Raw genomic sequence first — 17,596 nt, forward strand, 5'->3', positions numbered from 1 at the left:
AAATGGGCAAAGGCAGACCTAGGCCTAGAATGGAATTCCCTTAACTGAGACTAGTATGTATTTATTATATTTATCAAAATAATTTTCATAGTTCTTTTTACTAAATACTTTGGCGCACTAGTTCAAGATAGCCAAGCTCAAAAGTAGATTTTGTCATCTGGAACTTCTCTCTGTTAGATTGAGAAGAAGCTTTCACTAAATGAAATTAGAGATACAATATTGCATTATTTCTAATTGAGCAATGGATAAGAAAATCTGTGGGTTTTTGAGAAACTCCTTCTGGCACTTAGTGGGCAGTAAAACAAATTCAAAATTACATTTCATAATTCAATAAATGGTTTGGAGGAGAAGATATTTCAAATAATTTAGGTATATAACTGTAGTATTGGATATAAGCGAGTATTATGCCTTATTTTTATTTCATACCTTATATATTTATCTTATAAACCTTAATAAGGCACAAAAATCAAACAGGTTTTCATATATTTCCTTCTACTAAAGTCCTACACTAATGACCAGTTGAATCTAGAGGTTTAAGACTGAATATCTATTCATGCTCCTAACTTATTTTGCTAGATAGTCCTTTGCACAAATTTTCTATATTCAGTTCTCCCAGATTCCAGCTTACTGGTAGTGTAACATAACTTAAATAATCTATCTCATAGAGGAATCACATACGATTATTGTACCTTAAAAAAGAGTATTATAATTTCTTTTTTTTTTTAAGCAATTGGGGTTAAGTAACTTGCTCAAGTTTACACGGCCAGTTATTTCTGGGTATGGTACTAAGTATCTGAGCCTGGATTTGGTCCCCAGGTCATCCCAACTCTGGGGCTGGTGTTCTTACTAGCTGAGCCACTGTAAGGGTTATGGGATTTAAAGATCTTCCATGCCCCATTGTACTTGCTGACGTAGCAGGAAGGGGCGGAGCAAGAAGAAGCAGAAACCAAACTAGAGTTCCTGCGGTGGCTAGCGGTGGTGGCGACGGTGGCAGCAGCAGCAGAGGCAGCGGCAGCGCGAAGCCCTTTTTGAGTTAGCCAGAATTTCTGCTAAGGACTCCTGCTGAGGACTGCCAGGGGCCGGAGCTGCTGGGAGCGCGCTTCCCAGACGCTGGGTGGTTGCTGTGAGTGGGGAGAGGAGGACCTTTGCCTGAGGTAGCCTGTTCTGTTTTAAAGGCTTGAAAATGTGGGTGCTTTCTACTTTATCTACCTGTGCCAATGTCATAACTACTCTGATGGCTTTCACTTTCTGGTTTTGGGACTCAGTCTTTTGGTATCTTAATAAATTTTCTAGTTTATTCCCCCATATGGCAAGCATGACATATTTGTGATGGATAATTATATCAGCATATCTGTAATCTCCATAGGCATTGTGAATATGACATTGCTGATACAGCCACCTGGCCGCCCCTAAGCAATTGGGGTTAAGTACCTTGCTCAAGGTTACACAGCCAGGTGTTTCTGGGTGGGTGCTAAGTGTCTGAGCCCGGATTCCATCCCCAGGTCATCCCGACACTGGGGCCTGTGCTCTTCCTCTCTGTACTACCTGGCTGCCCCTAAGAGTATTATAATTTCAATCAATTGCTCATCATTCTCCTAGTAGAATATTATTTCCCCAAGTAGGAGATTGAACCAAGTCTTTACACAACTTCTTTCTCTTACAAGTCTCTTCAAGAAAGAAGCTGTATTGGTCCTCTTTCGTTGTCTTGTAACAGATCTCTTCAATGATAATCATTTAGTACCTGTCCCAAAATTTTCTGTATCTTCTTAAAGTCACAGTAAAAGTATACAAAGCCTCTATTAGTTTGGCTATTTAAGTAGGGTATACAATGGGTAGAAAAAATAGATAACATGGGGTCAATAAACAATGGTTATCTCTTTAGAATCCTTTGGTCCATACCTTGAAATGGACCTCAGTGGCCCTCCAGTTCAAGCTGGTCTGGTGCAAGTATCCCTACTGTAAGATGGCCAGCAAGTGGTCATCCAGACTTTTCCTCAAAATCCTTCAAGTTAAGTGGAGTCCACACCATCCCAAAGCAACTTAATGTTTTTAGATAGCTCTACTTGTAAGGACAACTTTCTTTTTTCCTTTTTTGAAGCCTAATTTTGACATTTTGTGTCTTCTATAATTCTTAGTTTTGTTCTTGGGAGCCAAACACCACAAATTAAGTCTTTCTTCCACAGAACAGCTCTTTAATTTCTTGAAAAAGCTATCATATTCTCCTTGAATCTTCTCTTTGCTAGACAGAACTTCCCAGTTTCTTTAATCAATTGTCATTTAACAACCTCAAGGCTCTTCACAATTTTTGTAAAATATCCCTAGAGGCACTCTAGCTTATAAATGTTATTTCTAATTTGTAGTGCCAAGAGCTTAACATAATACTCCCCGAGAGATCTCACCAAAATGCTGTACCTTATGGTTGCCATCTTTAATGTTCCTTGACTCTATGTCATTCAATAAAACCTAAGACTGAATTAGCTTTGGTGGAGTTGCTCTTCTTTTTTAACATTAAGGTTGAAGTTTACTGAAATTACCCATGCATTCCTCATTGTATACTTACAAACTGTGTGTTTTTTTAAACTTTCTGTAGCCTGGAAGTGACATATGACTCAAACCTGCACCTCATTTCTCTTTTTCTAAGAGCTAAGTTACTCACTTCAACTTGCATTCATATAAGCAGGGGAACAGAAGATATAGAAAGGGAAATCCATGGTGTGGTAGGGATGATGGGGAGAGTATTCTAATACTCATCACTGAAGCATCTCAGGCCTCACTGGAGTCCTTCTTATTTATATAAAAGCAGTTAGTTGTAATTATGCCATTAAACCTTAAGGATGAAAAGTTTAGTAAAGAAGAAAGCAAAAGTATGATAGTTACTCACAATTCCAGTTAGAAACATGGGTCAGTCTCTCCTAATAATGCACACATTGGGGGGTAATGTAGAAGAAAGTAGCATAGACTTACAGAAAACAAGCATTGAGGCTTATGCTCAGAGAAATCTATATGCTTTGGCAAGGATGTTATGGGATCAAATGAAATAATGAATGTAAAGAACTTTGTAAACATTAAAACATGAATGACAGTTAAAACAAGATTAATTATTCATCCAGTCACCAGGCCTCCAAGGTTGTGGTGACTTAATTTTCTAAATCTTCTACTGAAATTCCACTGAGATAAAGCAATGTTTATAGAACAAAACAGGTCTGTTCTTGTAAATGTTTAACAACCAGACTTTGGGGGTTGGGAGTGGTGAATTCATGTCTTTACTTTTAATTTTAATCCAAATTATTAGTAACACTTTTTAAAGTCTGAACCATGATCAAAACATCAAATTGAGCCCTAATTTGTAATAATTGCCTGTTTCTAAGATTTAAATGCTTATAGTGAAAATTTAATGATTAGCTCACAAAGTAGTGAAAAGGGGCTTTATCACATCCCTTCCCTCATGCAACTCATAACTGAATTGCCTTGTTATCATTAACTTCGTTATGCAAAACTATGTGCCACATTCCACCTACAAGTAAAAATAACTTCTCTGCTACCTCTTCCTTCATACTCCTAAAAGTTCTGTTTCTACCTTAAGCCATTGGTGTGCCTTTTCTCTGATCACTGGACCATTTTCAAGCTGTTTTATCACATAGCCACCCACTCTTGTCAGGTTCTGTGACAGTGTTTATATTTTTCTAGCAAACTATGTTATCAAAGTTCAAAATTACTACAAAATCTGATTTTTCTCTTCTCCCACTCTTAAGCTATGAATGAATGAACAAATGAATGAATAAAAACTAAGCTTGTATCTACTAATATCTGACTAGTTTGGAAGCTCTCTTCCTATAATAGGACATTTAATCAAAAAGTTTTCAATTAACAATAGAAGTTCAAATTTTGTAATTTTTTATACATATTGAGAACATAGACTATTAAAACCAACATAGCTTTAAAAAATCTGTCTAATCATTCATTCCATTTTTCTTGTCAGGCTCATTTTTGTACTCAACTGCAAGACATTATATTTATCTATACTGAATTTGAATTTGTTAGTTTCAGTTCAATGCTTTAGCTGGTAAAGATCCTTTCATATCCTCTCAGATTTCAGATCCCTTGTGTGGGTGATCCCTGCCATCTCTGTTTTGTGCAAATTTCATGAGAATCCCATCTATGTCTTTCTCCAAGTCTTTGCTAACAATGTTTTTAAAAACATAGAGTCAATCATGGATCTCTTGAATATTTCTACCATAGAATTCCTGCTATATTAATGTTGAAACATTAATAATCCTTGTGTCAAGCCATACAATAAATCCTGAATCCTTCAGATTGTATTTTTTATTTCATATCTCCCCATCTTTTCCACAATAAAGGTCTAAGATATTTTGTCAAATGCTTATCTAAAGTCTAAGTGAAGTACATTCACAACAGTCTCCTTACTAATAAGTAAGGACATACTTTGTAATACTTTTAATAGAGGAAATAAGGTTAATCTAGAATGATCTATTCTTGATCAAGCCATAGTGAATCACAGTAATCACTATTTTCCTCTGCCCACATCTCTGATAATTTGTTTTAAAATATTCACAGGAATCAAAGTTAAAATCACCAGTCACAAGTTTGCAGATATTGTTTTATTCCCTTTATAATTTACTGTTCTAAAGTCTTATTCCTCTTCTGTTTTCCATGATCTTAAAAATAAATTTACTAAACAATAATATTTGTTAATCATTTCAGGATGAAAGATATATATCATTTAGGTAATGTGATATAAATCCATCAAAAGCAGCCCAGTGCTACTCTGTTATTATTACCTTCTTTTTTGGGGGGGTGCATTAATTCTCCATTGGTAATTTTATTTTGCTATTTCCAAAGTAAATATTATTCTTTTTTACAAAGTAGGAAAAAAAGATCTAAGCAATTCTTCTTCCTATCTATGGCACTTTATCAATAACACATCTAACCTAATCACCCCAAGAATCTCTTCTTGGATACTATTTTTTCAACTAATATCACTAAAAACAAAAGCAGTTGGAGGAAAGCATTTATTAGTCATGGTTGTATCATGCCAGTATAATAAAAATGATGATACTACTTAAATTAATTTACAGGAATAGTGCTAATAATCAAACTACCAAGGATTTATTTTATAGAGCTGGGCAAAATAATGAAATACAATTGGAGAAATAAATTTTCTACTCTATAAAAGGAAATAATGGGGTCAGGGAGGGAGCATAGATTAAGGGTAAATAGCATTTCTGTGTATCAAACGTTCAAAACCATTCATCATAAACACTTTTTTGTTTTGGTTAATAAAGTAAAAATAGAAGAAATAAAATATATAAGAATCAGAAAAAAATGAATTTGGAATCTGCCTTTTCAATAAACCCAAGAACAGAAACTACTTTGATAAGTACTTCCTGTTCCATAATTTCAGGGAGAAGTATGTATCAGCTTGGCAGTAATTTAGACTATTATCTAACTCCATATGTTACAAGTTCAAAATTAATATGAAGTCTAAACACCAAAGGTCATGTCATAAAATATAAAGGAAAAAGAATAGAAATATCTTTTGCCACAAAGAATATGGGAAAGTGATCTTAACTCAATAAGAGATAGAATATATAAAAAGAGAATTAATAATTTGATTATGTGGAATGTAAAATACTTTTAATGAATAAAATCAATGCAGTTAGTATATAAAATGAGAATTGCTGATTGGAAAACAATTTCTCTAGCAGATAAATATCTGCTAGGTCTATGAAACCCATAAATTCAATATGGCTACAGATATATAGGATCAAGAACCATTTGGGGCGGGGGGGTGTGAGTCAAGATGGCAGAGTAGAAGCAGGACCTACCCGCTGCTGCGGCTTCCACCTTCCCCAATACATGTAAAAAGGGGACTCTGAACAAACTTCGGAGCTGCAGAACCCACAAAATGACACAGAGAAGCTAACTTCCCCTTGAGGACAGCTCTGCAGGCTGGCAGGAATAAGCCAGCACAGCACTCTGGGAGCCCAGCCCAGGCCCACTCCACAGGCTTTAGCCCCAGGGCAGGCTTGACCAGCCACTGGCCAGCGGGACTCCAGATCAGCAGCAGCTGTGGCCGTTTTCAGATTTATCAACACATGGATGCGAAGGACAAAGTGAGAGGTCGATGCAGTCTGGACTTTGGGACCCAGTAAGTGGAAGTGCATGGCTTTTGACCCCGGGGCGAGAAACCGCTGAGATGCCAGCACAGCCAGCCAGCGCCAAGTGGCAGCTTCAGCTCCTGGCCTGCAGAGTGTAGGGGGACCAAGCACCAGTCTAAGGGATAATCGCTCTTGCTTTAACCTTCTTGGATCTGAATTGCAGTCTACCATGGAGGTCCTGGGGTGTGTGTCCAGCTTGCCAGAGCATGTGGAGGCCTCAGACAGGGCACCCATCTACTACCTCCAGCAACTGAGAAAACCCCAGCTTTTGGGAAGAAAGCTCCCCTGTCTGGTGGCAGAGTCCTACTGTGGCAAAAAGCCCAGGGGTCAAGTGACTGAGGGGCGACATGACCAGGCAAAGGAAACAAAGAAGACAGAAGATTCCAACATTAGACTCCTATTTTGCCTAGAAAAAGGAGCAAAGCATGGAACAGGAGAAAGACAGTGAAGTCATAGCTCCTGCACCAAAATCTTCAAAGGAAAATACAAGCTGGTTACAGGCCATAGAGGACCTTAAGAAGCAGATAAAAGAAGTGGAGGAAAAACTGGGAAGAGAAATGAAAACAATGCAAGAAAATTACAAAGTGAGAGTCAACAGCCTGACTGAGGAAAATCATACCTAAAAAAATAAACTAACTCAAATGGCAAAAGAGGCTCAAAAAGGCAATGAGGAGAAGAATGCCTTAAAAAGCCGAATTTGCCAGATGGAAAAAGAATCTCAAAAGCTTACTGAGGAGAATCATTGCTTCAGAGTTAGATTGGAGAAAATGGAAGCTAATGACTTTATGAGAAGTCAAGATGCTGTTAAACAGAACCAAACAAATGAGAATAGAAGGCAAGGTGAAATATCTCATAGGAAAAACCACTGACCTGGAAAGTAGGTCCAGGAGAGATAATTTAAAAATTGTTAGTCTACCTGAAAGCCATGATCAAAGTAAGAACCTAGAAAACATCCTGCAGGAAGTTTTCAAAGAAAACTGCCCTGATGTTTTAGAAACAGAGGGCAAAATAGAGGTTGAAAGAATACACCGATCACCTCCTGAAAAAGATCCCAAAAAGAAAACTCCTAGGAATATTAGAGCCAGGTTCCAGAATTCCCAGATTAAAGAGAGAATATTACAAGTAGCCAGGAAGAAACAATTTGAATATTGTGAAAACACAATCAGGATACCCCAGGATCTGGCAGCTTCTACACTGAGGCATCAAAGGGCTTGGAATATGATATTCTGGAGGTCAAAGGACCTGAGATTAAAACCAAGAGTCAGCTACCCAGCAAAATTGAGTATCATGTTTCAGGGGAAAATATGGTCATTCAGAGGAATAGAGGACTTTCAAGCATTCTTGTTGAAAAAACCAGAGTTGAATAGAAAATTTAACATTCAGATACAAGAAGCAAGAGACATATGAGAATGTAAACAGGGAAAAGAAATCATAAGGAACTTATCAAAGTTGAACTATTAACATTCTTACATGGAAAAACAGTAATTGTAATTTATGAAACCTTTCTCATTTAAATATATATGTGAATGTGTGTATATATGTTTACATATATACACATGATAGAGATATACATAGACAGAGGGCACAGGACCAATTTAACAGGAAGGGATGATTCTTAAAAGGTGAAATTAATAGGCAAGAGAGGAATATAATGAGAGGAGATGGGGAGAGACAGAATGGGGTAAACTATTTCATATAGAAGAGGCAAGGGGAAATGGTTACAATGAAGGGGAAGAATAGGAAGGCAAAAAGGAATGGGTCAACATTATTCCCTTTGAATTTGGCTTGAGGAAGAAATGAAATACACACTAAATAGGGTTTCTCACCCTACAGGAGAGTAAGGGGGAAGGGGATGAGAGGGGGGATAATGGAACGGAGGGCAGGCTACAGGGGAGGGAAGTTGGAAGCACCCGGTTTTGAAAAGGGATGGAATAAAAAAAGAGAATACAAGTGGGAAGTGGGATAGGAGGGAGGGAAATATAGTCAGTATTTTACAATATATCTACTATGTTATTGTTTTGCATTAGCCACACATGTACAACCTATACTGAACTGCTTATCTTCCCAGTAAGGGTGGGTGACAAGGGAGGAAGGCAATGAATCTGGAATTCAAAGTTTTAAAATCAAATGTTTAAATATATGAGTGTGTGTATGTGTGTGTGTGTGTGTGTGTGTGTGTGTGTGTGTGTGTGTGTGTGTGTGTATATATATATACTATTCTTAATACTATTTTACATGTAATTGGGAAATAAGATATATAGGCACTGGAGCATATAGATCCCCTGGAAAAGTTGAAAGGGGTATGGGAGAAAAAATATGGGAGAGAGCAGATTGAAGGAAGGGATATCCTTTGGGACTGCTTTTTTGGGGGCAGTGGGTAGGGGAAAAATGGGGAGAAAATTTGTAACTTAGTATCTGGCAGAAATGAATGATGTAAATCAGAAGTTAATAAATCATTTGAAGAAAAAAGAAGGACCATTTCATGATGAAATGGTCAAATGACATAGAAATAAGTATTTAGGAGAATATAAAATTATTTATACTCACCTGAAAAAAAAATAATAATAGAATAAGTGCAAATTCAAACATCTCTAATATTTTAACATCACATGCAGAAGTTGATTTTAGTAAAAAAAACAACTTCACTAAAATGTCGGTGTCTATTGATGAAGAGAACAAAAATCCTTAATAAATCTTGTCATATTAAAGAACTAGAAAAAATGAGGTATCCATATTTTCCTCTATTCATCATTCTATTAGTTTTATTTAATTCTGGGTGAAACATTAAAACTTACTTTCCATTTACTTTATATTATGTCAAATTTATTTTTTCTGTCCCTCTCCCAAATTATCAGTTTTTAGTGGTTCCTCATTAAAATGTCAAAGTGACAGTGAGAATGATGGAAGAATATGGGGAAAGAACATTGAGTCTGGAATCACAGAAACTTGATTCAAGTCTCACCTCTGATGTGACCTTGGGTATTCTATATAAGTTTAAGTTGTTTCCTCATATATCAACTTCAGGAGTTGAGCTAGATTGCATCTGAAGGCCCTTCCAGTTTTGGAATCTTATGATCTTTTATGGACTCACCAAGAGAAGAGAGAAGAGGTATGAGCTCAGAAACCTGAGATTAACCATTTTTAAAGAATTAGAAGGATAGTCAAGTCAGAGAAATAAAATCCAATACTTTTGCCTAATAGGACTTATCTCAGTTTTTTTTTAATCACAATAAATTTTCTTTTTCCTTTTGAGATCATTTTTCCCTCAAAGCACAGTGAAACAAATAGATCAAAAAAAGATGCAAAGGCACCGACATTCACATAAATAAAGAGAATATATAAAAAGATCAATTGTCATGAAGTACTTTCTGAAAAAAAATCTGGTCAGCATAATAATAAATTGTAACCCAAAATATTTGCTTTCAGATTTACTACCTCAAATATATTGTGAGATGTGAAGGGAATTTGGATAATTTATTTTTACTACCAATTTCCAGATGAAATTCATGAAAAATAAATTCTTACTGTTGCTCATCACCTTTTATATTTCTTTATTTCTACCTTGAAACCATAATTCTATCATTATTTATTTTGTGCTTCATTATCACATGACATTGATGTTGACAAAGTAAAATGAAATTTTTTTGGTAAGCATCCATTAATTTTAAAGTATGCACTCATTAGCACATTTCAGAAAGTTTACCTACTTTTTGAGATCCCTTACTACAACAACAACAATAATAAAAAAAATATTTGAATGAGATTCATGGCAATGACCAAAAGGCCTTTCATTATCAGAACTGTATTATTAGACTTAATTCTGAACTGTTATTTTCCAACTCTAGGTCAGAGGACTATCAGTCAGACATGGACATTATTTACTGTTGAACTCTAACTTTATTACTGTTAAATCATTTACATGTTAAGAAATGATTTGCATACTTACCAGGACAGGAAAACTAGAAGCTGCCTTCTTTCATTTTCATCGCTAGTGGTCTCATAAGTCTTGAGTTAATTTAAACATTAAAACAATATGAAATAATTTGCTTTACAAAACAACAGTAATAGGACTTTTTCCTATAAAAGTGAAATTGAGAAAAAGACAATGATATTATCAATTTAGTACCTACCATGGGGTCTTGTACAGAGCATTTACTTTAAGAGATTAATATTTTAACAATGCAAACATTTCTTCCATAATTATTAAACATGAACTATGCACACTTTTTAATCTTGTGCTACTCTTATCTTTGTTCTACTACTGATACTCCAGAAGACCAGAAAAAACAAATTGGTGATCTTCGTTCTAATCTTTCATAAGTACCAGCGCTGACTGTACTCTGCCTTCCTGTCATCAGTTTCTTATCATATGATCTGATCATCTTCTTTCTTCCAACATACATTTCATGAACTTCTTGACATTTGTCACCATTGAAAATAGATAAAGCTGGAGCGGCCAGGTAGCACAGCAAGTAAGAGCACTGGCTCCAGTGTTAAGACCTGGAGATCGAATCCCAGGCTCAGACACTTAGCACCCACCCAGAAACACCTGGCCGTGTAACCTTGAGCAAGTTACTTAACCCCAATTGCTTAGGGGCAGCCAGGTGGCTCAGCGAGTAAGAGCACTGGCTCTAGTGTCGGGATGACCTGGGATCGAATCCGGGCTCAGATACTCAGCACCCAGAAATAACTGGCCGTGTAACCTTGAGCAAGTTACTTAACCCCAATTGCTTAAAAATATATATATATAAAAAGAAAATATATAAAGCTTATTTTTATTGAGCACATGTATCTCTCCTGCTCTTTGGGTTATTCTTTATTTTGGTTCTGACCAAGCTATAATCTTCCAGCATCTCTAAGCCCCAGAAGGCTGTTTATCTGTCGTGACTAAATGTTATTTTGTTTTCTTTTGTTAGATTTCTCCCTTTGTTTTTTTATTTTTTTTTTAATTATGAACTCCATAAAACAAGCATTTTCATAACATAGTAGAATGAAAGAAAAGGTGATTGCACACAGAACTGCAAATCTATCATGTGCAACTTATAACTCTTAAATATATGTTAAAGTTATCATGTAGCTTTTTTCCCCTTTTCTCTCTGCCCCACCCAAGAGATGATTACCATTAGACACAAATATACACCCCTAACATGCCCATAAATATGTAAGTATATATAAATTTTTCTACACATAATTCTATTTATTAATTTTTTTTTGAATGCAAGTAACATCTTCCTTCATAGACCCTTTTCATTTAATTTGGATATTTATAATAGTAAAATGACTTAGTTGCTCAAAGTTTTTCTTAAAACAACGTTGCTATTGTATACAATATTCCCTTGGTTCTGCCCATTTTGATCATCACACATGTTTTTCTCAGATCAAATAGTTTATCATTTCTTATAGCACAATAATATTCCATTATGATCATATAGCACAACATGTTTAGTCATTTCCCAATTGTTGGACATCCCTGTAATTTCCAGGGTTTTTTTTTTCACCACAAAGAAAGCTATTATACATTATTTTAGAACATACAGGTTCTTTTCCTTTTTCCTTAATAATCTGTGGGAATAGACCTGGTAGAGGTATTGTTAGGTTTTGTTCTTTGAGCATACTTCCAGCTTGCTTCCAAAATGGTTGGATCAGTTCTTATTCCCACCAATAATGAATAAGTATCCCAATTTTTGCATACCCCCTATAATATCTGTTGATTTCCCCTTTAATCATTTCAACCAATCTGATAGGTGTAAAATGTTATCCCAGAGCTGTTTTAATTTACATTACTATAATCAACAATGATTTAGATCATTTTTAAGTAAAAATTGTTTTGATTTTTTCATCTGAAAAATGCCTTTCACTATCTTTTGACCAATTATCAATTGGGGAATGATTTCCTTATAGATTTGACAAGTTCTTTATATTTTTGAACTATGAGACCTTTATCTAAAAAATTCTCTACGAATTTTTTCCTCCAATTTTCTGCTTTTCTTCTGATCTTGGTTACATTACTTTTATTTGTAAAAAAAAAACCTTTTTAATTTAATATAATTAAAATTTTACACCTCAAACTGCTCTCTATCTCTTGTTTATTTATAAATTAACTATCCACCAGTCTAATAGGTAATATGTTCCATATTCTTTAAGTTTTCTTATACTATCTCTTTTTATATCTAGGTCATATATCCATTTCAACCTCATATTGGTAAATGTTTAATTTCTCTGATTATTGAATTTAATTAAATTTTTATTTCAAAATTGGATAATTTTTTCATATAGTTGCTCTGTTTGTTTCACAGGTATATTACCGGGTATTTTATACTGTCTAGAATAATTTTAAAATGGAAATCTCTTAATATCTCTTCTTCTAGGTTTTTATTGATTTTATATATAGTAATATTGGTAATTTATGTGTAATTACTTTATATCCTACCACTGTGCTAAAATTATTGCTTCACATAACTTTTTAATTAAATGTTTGGGGTTTTTCAAGTATATCATAATATCACCTGAAAAATATGTAGTTTTTTTTTTTAATTCATTTCCTATTCTAATTCCTTCTATTTCTTTTTTCACCTATTTTTATTGTTAGGATTTATAGTACTATATATATGGTATAATTTGGGTGATAGTAGGTGTCCTTGTTTCAAACCTGATCTCACTAGGAAGATTTCTAGTTTATCCCCTTTACAAATAATGCTTGCTGATGGTTTTAAATAAATGCTTTTTTTTATAAATTTAAGGGAAAAAATCATTTATACCTATACCTTCAATTATTTTTAATAGAAATAAGTATTATATTTTATCAAAAGTTTTTTTTTTTCTGCATATATTGATATAATCATGATTGTTGTTACTTTTATTATTGACATAATCAATTATGGAAATAGTTTTCCTATGTTAAACTATCCCTGCATTCCTGGTATAAATTCTGCTTGTATATAATGTATAATCTTTGTATTATGTACTTGCAATCTTTTAGCTAGTATTTTATTTAAGATATTTTGCATACATATTCATTAATCAAATTGATTTATTCTTTTATTTCCCTGTTTTCTTCCTGATTTAGGTATCATGATCATATTTGCTTCATAAAAGGAGTTTGGTAAGACCCCTCTTTTGCCTATTATTCCACATAATTTATTTAATATTGGAATTAGATGGTTTTCACATGTTTGATACAATTCACTTATAAATCTGTCTGGTCCTGCCATTTTTTTTCCTAAGGAGTTCATTTATGGCTTGTTCAATTTCTTTTTCAAAAAAAGTATATTTAGATATTTGATTTCCTTTTCTAATCTAAGCAGTATGTGTGTGGGGGGAGGGGGCACACGCATGCATGTATTCTTCAATTTCACTAAAATCATTAAATACTGGCGTAGAACTGGATAAAATAACTCCTTATAATTGTTTGATTTCATCTTTATTAGTAGTATATTCACCCTTTTTATTTACTAGTTATTTGATTTTCTTCTTTTCTTTTTAAAACATGTTAATATCTTCTCTATTTTATTGTGTTTTTTTTTCATACAGCCAATTCCTGGTTTTATTTATTAATTCAATAGTTTTCTTACATTTAATTGCATTACTATCACCTTAAGTTTTAGAATTTTCTAATTTAGTGCTTAATTGCAGATTTCTAATTTGTTCTTTTTTTATTTTTTTAATTGCATATTCAATGCAGTGATCTGCTTTTTCCCTATTTTATTGGTGTAAGCAATTAGAGATATGTTTTCCTCTGACTACTGCTTTTGCAGTATCTCAAAAGTTTTGATGTGTTGTAATGACTACCATAGATATTATACTGTATTGATGTACTACCTTATCTCCCATCCCACTGAATGACATAGTTAATACCATAGTCAATTCTTCCCTCACGTAATTTTACCTATATGAATAGTCGCTCTCTTTAACCAATCATAAGTCTCATTCGGGAACCCCTATAGCATTCGGGGACTTGTTCCAATCATCCTTATATTCTTTGCAAAGAAGATAATCATGATAAGGGGTTCTTCAGGTGTGTGTGTGTGTGTGTGTGTGTGTGTGTGTGTGTGTGTGTGTGTGTATTATGAACCACTTTGGCATTTTAGTTAAGTCCATGGATATTTTTTAGAACAAAGTTAAAAAATTTTAAATTTAAATAAAAAAAATTTAAATACTTAATGGAAATTCTCAAAAGTAGCAAAATAATCTAAAAATAAGGCCCCCCCCCAAAAAAAACACAGAATTCCTTCTCTCAAAGAATATGCCTTCTAATTATGGAGACCACATATAAACATCTAGGCATAAACAAGCTACACATAGAGTATATTGAAATTACCTGAAAGGTGTAGGTATTGACAACTTGATGAATCTGGAATTATTTTCTATTATACATAATATATATATATATATATATATATATATGTATGTTTGTATAATGTGTATATATATGTGTGTTGATGTTTATATATTTGTGTGTATACATACATGTATATATACACACCAACTTCTTTGGAATCTTTGCTTGCTTGTCATTATTCCTTTCAGATTGTGAACTTATGACTTTTTGTCTCCTCATCATTTAGCACAGTGTGTGACATCTAATACATATTTATTGACTGGTTGGGATAACATAATGAATCTTTCTTTTTTTTTTAATTTTGTTGGTCTTTATTAATTTGTTTGTTTATCTTTAGTTTACAAGATTCTTGAGTTTCAAATTTTCTCTCCCTCCCTCCCCTCCCCACCCCACGACAGCATACAATCAAGTTATAGGATCTGCAAATACTTTCACATTAGACATTAGTCATGTTATAAAGAAAGGTTGTATCAGATGGAATGAACAATGGGAAAGAGGAAACAAAATCAAACAAGAAAAAGAAAAAGAACAGGTAGTTTGCTTCAATCTGGATTCAAACTCATTTCTTTCTAGTTCTTTCTATGGATGTAGACATCTTTTGGGGTTGACTTATAACCCTGCTTTGCTGAGAAGAGTCCAGTCTATCAAGGTTGGTCATCAAACATATGTTGTGTCTGTAATTGTGTGCAAATTTCTCCTTTTTCTACTCTTCTCACTCAGCATCAGTTTGCATAAGCCTCTCCAGGTAAATATGAAATCCATATGCTCCTCGTTTCTTATAGCACAATAGTATTCCATTCCATGCATATACCACACCTTGTTCAGCCGTTGCCCAATTGATGGGCACCCCCTCAATTTCCAATTCTTTGCCACCACAAAAAAAGTTGTTATAAAATTTTTTGTATGTATGGGTCTTCCTCCCACTTCTATGATCTCTTTGGGATACAACCCTAGAATTAGTATTGCTGGGTCAAAGTGTATGAAATTATTTATAGCCCTTTAGGCACAATTCCAGATTGCTCTCCAGAAAGGTTGGATCAGTTCACAACTCACCAGCAGGGCATTAGTGTTCCAATTTTTCTACATCCTCTCCAGCATTTGTCATTTTCCTGTTTTGTCATCTTAGCCAATCTGACTGGTGAGATATGGTACCTCATAGTTGTTTTGATTTGCATTTCTGTAATCTATAGTGATTTAGAGCATTTTTTCACATGCTTATAACTATCTTTAATTTCTCCCTCTGAAAACTGCCTGTTCATATCCTTTCACCATTTATCAATTGGGGAATGACTTGTATTCATATAGATTTGACTGAATTCTCTGTATATTTTAGAATTGAGTCCTTTATCAGAGACATAGGTTGTAAAAATTATTTTGTAATGAATCTTTCAAAGTACTGAAGAAGCAACATCATGGGGTAGGGGCCTCTATCTCTCACAAGTAAGGCACACTTTACACTTGAACCCTTGATCCATAAATGGGAAGAAAACAAAAAAGACAAGGGTATTTGTTTGGACATTTTGGCTTTCACTTTCAGTATGTTTTTACATATATGATCTTATTTTAAAATCTCTTTTGAGGATACCTATGCCAAACATACTAAAGAAATATTTTAAGTTTTCTCCTCAATTGTCCCCATGAAAACCCATTTGTTTTTGGCTCATGGGTATTTACTAATCCTAGTTCATGATCCCAACTGCTGAAGTGAATGAAAAAGATAAAGAGATGAAAGGTCTTGATTATTCCTATGTAAAATGCATTTTTGATTCCCTAAAAAGTCACTTTCTCAGAATTGTGTTTCCTTTGTAACTGTTAGTATATCCTCACTTTGCTCTAAAGGCACTTAAGGGCTCAGAGGAGCCATTCAATGTATATTAAAACATCACAAAAATAAATAACTTGAGCTCCATCTCTCTCTAGTAGGTCTATGCATTAGTGCTGGCAACCAAATTGGTTGGTATTGATGGGATGGGTAGAACACTCATGATCCTTGGGTCCATGGATGAGAAACACAAGTTTCTTCATTCACATTTGTAAAGAAGTGTTCTTTACCTCTGTGGTTTCCAAGAAGTGTGCATTTTGCATGAGTTTCCTTTCATTCTATGAATAGTCTGTCTGTTCTTCAGAAGCATCTCAGAAAAATGACAGAGAACCAGGCATGATTTCAATAGTCACAAAAAGATCAGATAACTCCAAAATGAGAATTTTTATTGTCAGAATGTTGCAAATAAAACATAGACAGATTAACAAAGAGAAAAGGAAAAGCCTTTGATTTCTAGCAAAACATCTAGGAGGATGTATTTTCTGAAATCCACCCAAGTATAACTATTTATTTTAAGTAAAGTAATCAAGATTAATGTCAGCAGTTATGACACACACTGTTTGCTAAAGAATACATGGAACAATTGCTCAGGGCAAGCTTCATTAAGAAATCAGATAAAATTAGTAAAACTGATTATATTTCAAAACTCAGCAGCAGCTCAAATTACCATTCAGGAGCCTCCAATTAACACAATTGGTCTTGTTCACAATCAGCTATTGTAATCTCATTAGTTTATTATGTTTTAATCATTGTGATATCAGTACAAGAAAACTTACTTTATTTTGCCCTAGTGGAGTTTGGCCAAATTGGATGTGTATGCAAAAGAAGAGTGAGACACAGGGTCTTTTGGAAGCTATATCAGGCAATTTCTTGTTCCAAGTTATCTTTATTATGAGTCTACTGGACACAGAACACCCCATCCTCTCCTGTCATTAATGAGACATAATGACAACAGCAGACATCTAATTTAGCATCTGCTGATGAGAGATTAATTACAAAGTTGACATTGTAACTGGACATTTTTACAGTGCCATTTGAAGAATTGATTTTAAATGATGGGGGATCAAAAGGGGAAAGGGGAGAAAGAGCCAAAGACACAGAGAAAGATTGACAGTAGTAACAAAGAGAAACAGTCAGAGACACACAGAGATAGTGACAGAGAGATAGATAAAGAGGCAGATGAAACAGAGAGACAGAGAGACAGAGAGAGAGAAGAAGAAGAAGAAGAAGAAGAAGAAGAAGAAGAAGAAGAAGAAG

The 17,596-nt window shown here is 34.3% G+C and overlaps 1 long non-coding RNA gene across 1 annotated transcript in view; it reads left to right on the forward strand.

The window, feature by feature from the left end:
* Nucleotides 1–13,244: 13,244 nt before the first annotated feature.
* The window catches only part of LOC138173423 (uncharacterized), a 179,981-nt gene continuing 175,629 nt past the window's right edge, over nucleotides 13,245–17,596 (forward strand). The window contains exon 1 of the long non-coding RNA XR_011171385.1: nucleotides 13,245–13,281. This is a non-coding gene — a long non-coding RNA (uncharacterized lncRNA). The remainder of the gene's footprint in view (nucleotides 13,282–17,596) is intronic.

Source organism: Petaurus breviceps, unplaced genomic scaffold, assembly GCF_028583685.1.
Source record: "Petaurus breviceps papuanus isolate PSGF00001 unplaced genomic scaffold, PetGlider_PUasm1.0 582, whole genome shotgun sequence".
In the NCBI taxonomy this organism is placed as follows: domain Eukaryota; kingdom Metazoa; phylum Chordata; class Mammalia; order Diprotodontia; family Petauridae; genus Petaurus; species Petaurus breviceps.